Genomic DNA, 6119 nt, shown 5'->3' with positions numbered 1-6119 from the left:
ATAAAAAGGAACGAAACTGGGTCATCTGTGGAGACGTCGACGGATCTAGAGACTGTCATACAGAGTGAAGTAAGTCAGAAGGAGAAAAACAAATATTGTATATTAATGCATATATGTGGAACCTAGAAAAATGGTACAGATGACCCGGTTTGCAGGGCAGAAATAGAGACACAGAGGTAGAGAACAAACGTATGGACACCAAGAGGGGGGAAGCCATGGGTTGTTGGTGGTGGGATGAGTCGGGAGATTGGGATTGTCCTGTATACATGTATATGCATAAAATAGATAACTAATAATAATCCTGCTGAATAAAAAAATAAACTTAAATTTCAAAATTTTTAAAAATAAATAAAATTTTAAAATAAAACGGAAAAAAAGTTCTTCCCTTCACACAGATGTATTTATAGGAATGAATTATTTCCATGCTTATATCTATAAATACATAGAAGAGGAATAAAATCTAACTTGAAGCAAAAAAGAAGAAAAAAAAAACCAGAACCCACCAGTTATACACAGGAAAACCCTATCAGGGCACTGGCTCCAGCGGCAAACAATTCTGAAGTTGGTCAGAGGTGGGGAATCATCTCCCATGCAGCCAGCAGCCCCCCCACCCCCGCAAGGAGCGTCCTCATTGCAAAGCTGGGGGACCGTGCCGAGGCGTCTGTGAGTCAACGTGAGCCGAGCCCCAGGCCAGCTGCTGCTGAACTGTTCCCACCCTTCCCAGGTAAAACACCTGAATATGTCCAAGGACTTGAAAGCCCAGAGGAAGGGCCGTGGAGCCACAGCAGCGACAGCACGCAGGCCGACTTGGTGCCTGCAGGCCAGCCAGGATGGTCCTGGCCCCGGGCGCTCTTCTGGAAGCTTTCCATTTCCCTGCCTGAGATACTCCTCCTGTCCCGGCCCCCACTGCTTTTTTCCTTCCTCACCTCTGCCCGGGGAGAAATTCCAACGGAAGGTATGGGTGACACATCCTCTTCTTTAGCAGGTGGCAGCCCGGCAACTCCTGCAGAAAGTCCAGCAGAGCCCCACTCACACCGGGCCACCCACAGAGCCGTGGCCCCTCACTCCCTCCCACCAGCACAGCCCCGAGACTGCTGACGGGGCAGAGAATATGGCGTCAGGCACAGCTGCAGGGGCTCTTGCTGCCTGGAGCCTTGTTTATATGGACCTCAACCCAGGCACACCTGGGGAGGGCTGGCCGGCAGGGTCAGGCTGCCCAGGTCAGCCCATCCTCACCCCTCAGGGACTCACATTGCAGAAAATGGACCTCGCTGAACCGGCCAGGTCCAAGGAACAGGTGTGGGCTCCTGAGAGTCTGGATAGACAAGGGGCTGCAGCTCCGGCTTGTTTTCTAATCCTTTTATCTGGCCCATGAGTGGGAGACAACTTCAAGAAGACCCTCTCCTAATGAGAGGAACCCAGGAGTCAGGGAGAGGAGGGGTGATGGGTGGAGACAGAGGCCTGGTGCCCCGGCTGCGGTGGAAGCCTCTGGAAGACCAGGCAGAGGGAGGCCGCACAGAGTGATGCCCAGGGTCACAGACCTGTCGGAGCTGCTGTTTGTTAGCTCAAGTCCTGCTCCGAGGTGCTCTGTGTCAGCTCTGAGTGACAGGTGATCTGGGCTGCTCTGCAATGAGGGCTACGTGCACGGTACCTGTGTGCCCAGCCCTGCCGGGGTACCTGCCCAGGGCAGCTCCGTATCCTGGGAGGGGCCTGACCACGAGAGCGCCATGGGCTGCTGGGGAGGGGGGGCCTGCCCAGGTGAGCTCCATATCCTGGGATTGCCCTGACCACGAGAGCCCCGTGGGCTGCTGGGGACCTGGTAAACGATGTCGGGACAGTCAGTGAAGCCACCGAGGATATACATCCGGTAGTTCCTAATTCCTACACCCTGCTGGTCATTCTACCATCCACCAGGACACGGTATTCTGTATTAGCCTTCAGGGATGCCTTCTTCTGGATTCCATTGGTCCCCGAAAGGCTCTGCTGCCCTAGTAACCAGATTTGGGAATGGAGAAATGCTGCCGCCTTGTGGCCGTTTGCCACAACAGCAGCTTTAAACCCAGTGCTCATGGTCACTAAATATTCACACTCATTGCAGCCTGTAAATGGCACCTGCCCTGAAAAACAATCCTGGGGTCGAAAATGGACCCAAAACTTCTAAAGAGGGCAACCATGCAAGAGGACAATTTCAAGAGGTTAATTGTACTCTCCGTTTTTTTCTGTTTTTCTGTACCAGAAATTTAAAACGGCCCCTCCGCCACGCCCCGGTACCCGAGGCCTCCGTTGCCCTGCCTGGGCGGGCGGCGGGGCGCTGCCGGGGCGGGCTGGCCGCGGGGATGGCGGTAAGGCGCAAGGACAAGCGAAGCTGGGCCTCAAGAGGCAGCCCGCGGTCCCCGCCCCCGTCTACGGCCATACCACCCTGAACGCGCCCGATCTCGTCTGATCTCGGAAGCTAAGCAGGGTCGGGCCTGGTTAGTACTTGTGATGGGAGACCGCCTGGGAATACCGGGTGCTGTAGGCTTTTGGCCTCCCGCTGCGGCTCCGCCTTCTCCTTTAGTCGCCCGCGGCGGTGGCCGCCAGCTCCGCCCCCCGCCGGGCACCGCTGCAGGCCCCACCTCCTCCGCCCACCCCCCACCACCACCACAGAGCGCCAGAGGGGCCGCTCCATGCGGCCCGAAGGCGGCCCTGGAAGGCAGCGGCACACCCGACGCTCCGGGGGTGGCTGGCCCGGACCCAGACTCCGCCGCGGGCCCGGGTGCCGTCCGTGCGGCCCGCGAGCCCCTCCACCTGCACCTGGCCGGCCCCACCGGCGCCCAGCCCCGGCGCCGCCACCTGTCCGCCGGTGTGGCTCTCCGCAGCTCTCTCCGGATAAAGCTGGATAAAGGTCTGGACGGGAAGGAGGGGCAGTGATTCAGCCTATTGCTCTTAGTGCCCCTCCCCCACACTCAGGAGCCCTTTGTGACAAGGCCACAGCTCTGTGATGCAGGCCTGGGGTTCTGCCATCAAGTGAACTCCCAGGGCTCTGTTGCCTGAGGGCGGCAATGCAGTTCAGAAGACGGAGAATCTCTTTTCTTTGAAAAACACTGTTGCTATCTGGCTGAGATCCAGCCCAACTTCCTGGGTGATTGATATCATCCTTGGCTTCCTGTGTGGACTGGGGCTCTTCCTCGTGTTACTCCCCTGCTTCCAGAGTAATCCATTCTTAGCACCACCTAGGAAACCTAGAAACATCAGGAAGCATCAAGTAGAGCTGAAGGGGAGGAGCAGGAGTAGGAAGAAAAGTCGATCTTTGAAAGCTTGCAGAGATTGCCTGGAAGAACTGGAGGGGACTCACAACCTGGCTTCACCTCTGCGGAGCTGCCTGGGGAGGCTTCCTGGCAAGGGCAACTTTCATCAGCTCTCATGGCAAGACCCTCCTGGTGAGATGTGCAAAGCAGTGCCTGCTGGAGCCTGTGGAGGATACTGCTTGAAGGGTTGGGAACCCTGCAGGAACACCTCCTGTAGGGTTTCCTTCCTGGTTCAAGACACTCGAGAGGTGCTGGAAGCACATATTACAAGGTTTTGGGTAAAGCACGGGTGGACCCTACCCCTCAAGGTCCTCAAGCCCATCAATCTCTTGAAGTCGACAAAGTTCCAACCCTCCACCACCCTGCGGTTAGCCTCGTCCCCTTCAGCCACCTGTGTATCTGGGTCCCACTCAACAGTCACGTTTGCTGAGTTCCCGGAGAAACCTCCTCAGGCTCATTCAGGAGAGAAGGTGAGAACAGAAGAGTCCGTTCCTGCCCTGAAGAGGCCTCTCCTTGTCCCCTCCACTGTGTGTAAGGAAATCCAGAGTGCCCTGAGAGCGATTCCACCTGGTGACTACCATGGGCCCTCAAAGGCTTCTCTGACTGCACAGCAGGGCAGGCCACCTTCTCAGTCCCTCACACTCAGCCTTGTGGGCAGAACCTGGAAGAGTGAGACTGTGGAGTGGGTCAAGAGGGACAGCCTAGAGCCAGGTCCAAGTTCAGCAATGGTCAGGAACGAGCCAAGAGAGGAGAGTGGTGGTCAGGCCTCAGGAGACCCCTGCCATAGGGTAACAGTGATGGAGGTGAACTTAGGATCCCAATCTTTGAGAGGTGAAGAGGCCAGGGAGGCTATGGAGGCCAAGGAGTCTCCTGCTCTTCAACCACAGTCTAGTGTTATCTTGGAAACCAAAGTGTTGACAAAATCCCAAACCACAAATGCACCTATGAGGAGTTTAGAGGTGCCAGGGGCCAGTAAAAGTTTCCTACTACCTAGAATGTCTGTTTTCCAACATCTAGGTGAGCCATGCCTTAACATGGAGGTTGCTAGTGAGTTTAACTCCAAAGTAAAGGTACAGTCAGACAACCAGCTTCAGGACTTTCCCAAACACAGGTTCCTTGCTGCAGACAACTTGGCTTCTCAGGTGCCTCAGTGCCATCCCCAGAGAGTCCCCACCAGAGACACGTTAGCTTCCCAGGAGCCAAGTGGCCTTATGGAAGGCCAAAGGAGCAACCTAGGGCAGCAGGAGCCCAAAACTTCAAAACTCCAAGACTCATGGAAGAGCCAGAGCAAGATGATTGTCCCTACTTACAAAAGAGAGGACCGTAGGAGGCATAAACCAGGAGAGCATGAAGAGAGGTTTAAAGAATGAGGGACCCCTCAAGCTGGAAGTATGAGCCGCCCTGCCCAGGTCAGGGGCATAACAGACTCTATTGGGAGCAGATGTCTCCAGCTCATGCCAGAGAAGAAATATAGCCCTCCAGAAAGCCTCTTCAGAAAAAGGATGAGGCTATTTTTAAAGTGGATTTTCCCCAATAAAAAAGTCAATGGTCGAGATGCTCTGCAAAGAAAAAAAAAAAAAAAGCCCATATCAGCCACTGCCCGGAGTCACGGATCAGTCAAAAGCAGATCAATCTTGAAGAGTGAGACTGCTGAGGGTCAGGCACTCATGACAGCTGTTGGACAGATCGTAGAAGAAAAAAGAGCAATTCACCATGGACTTCATGCCACAAAGTTAAATGAGCACAGACTGGAATTCCAAGTCCCAGTATGTGGGGGTTTCTGCTACCATAGGCTTACCTCCTACCCAGAGCAAGGGAGAATGATGGGTTCTACAGCCTGCAGTCATAAAGCCACCTCCAAGGGCCAGAGTTGTTCTGTCAGGGAAAGGGAAGTCAGACACCAACATAGTTTGAAAAGTGTAAGGTTCGACGATGAGCAGCTGGGCCTAAGGTGCCTCCCATCCTTGTCCCCCAGGAAGAGTGTGTTTCCAGTTAGTACCTGCCAGTATGGGCCAAGGATTCCAGGTGCCCCAGCCCGCCATAAACACTGTCCAAGGCATTGTCATCTTTGGGGAGGTGTCTTGCCTGGTCGACAGTAAAATCCTTCTTTAGTCTTCCCTTTAGTAGGAAAACATGTCTCCAAGTAAAAATTCAGTCCATGTAGAGAAAATGATTTTCTCATTAGCACATCCAAGATATTTAATGTTCCCCAATACATATATATATATATATATATATTCTAATAAAAGCATAGTGTAATGGCAAAAAAAAAAGAAATTTAAAACGGCATGGAAAAATGCTGAACATTAGGAATAATTAAAGATATGCAAATCCAAATTACAAAAACCTATCCGCTCACACCAGTCAGAATGGCCATCAGCAAGAATTCTGCAAAAAGTAAATGCTGAAGGGGTTTTAGAGAAATGCCTACCCTTGGTCCAAAGTGGGACATGGTAAGAGCCAGTAATGAAAAGAAAAATGAGGTGCCTTGTAAAGGTAAATACTGAGCTACCATTCAATCAAGCATACCCACTGCTGGGCCTATCGCCTGAGGGGATGAGAATCAAAAAAACACAGGCTGGGCTTCACTGGTGGCGCAGTGGTTGAGAGCCCGCCTGCCAATGCAGGGGACATGCGTTCATGCTCCGGGTCGGGAAGATCCCACGTGCCGTGGAGCGGCTTGTCCCGTGAGCTAGGGCTGCTGGGCCTGCGCGTCCGGAGCCTGTGCTCTGCATTGGGAGGGACCACCGCAGTGAGAGGCCCACGTACCGAAAAAAAAAAAAAAAAAAAAAAACCACAGGCTGGCAATCCTCCACTCCAGCAATATTTACC

Source organism: Mesoplodon mirus, assembly GCF_964341445.2.
Source record: "Mesoplodon mirus genome assembly, chromosome: 1".
NCBI lineage: Eukaryota > Metazoa > Chordata > Mammalia > Artiodactyla > Ziphiidae > Mesoplodon > Mesoplodon mirus.
This window is presented reverse-complemented; position numbering follows the sequence as displayed.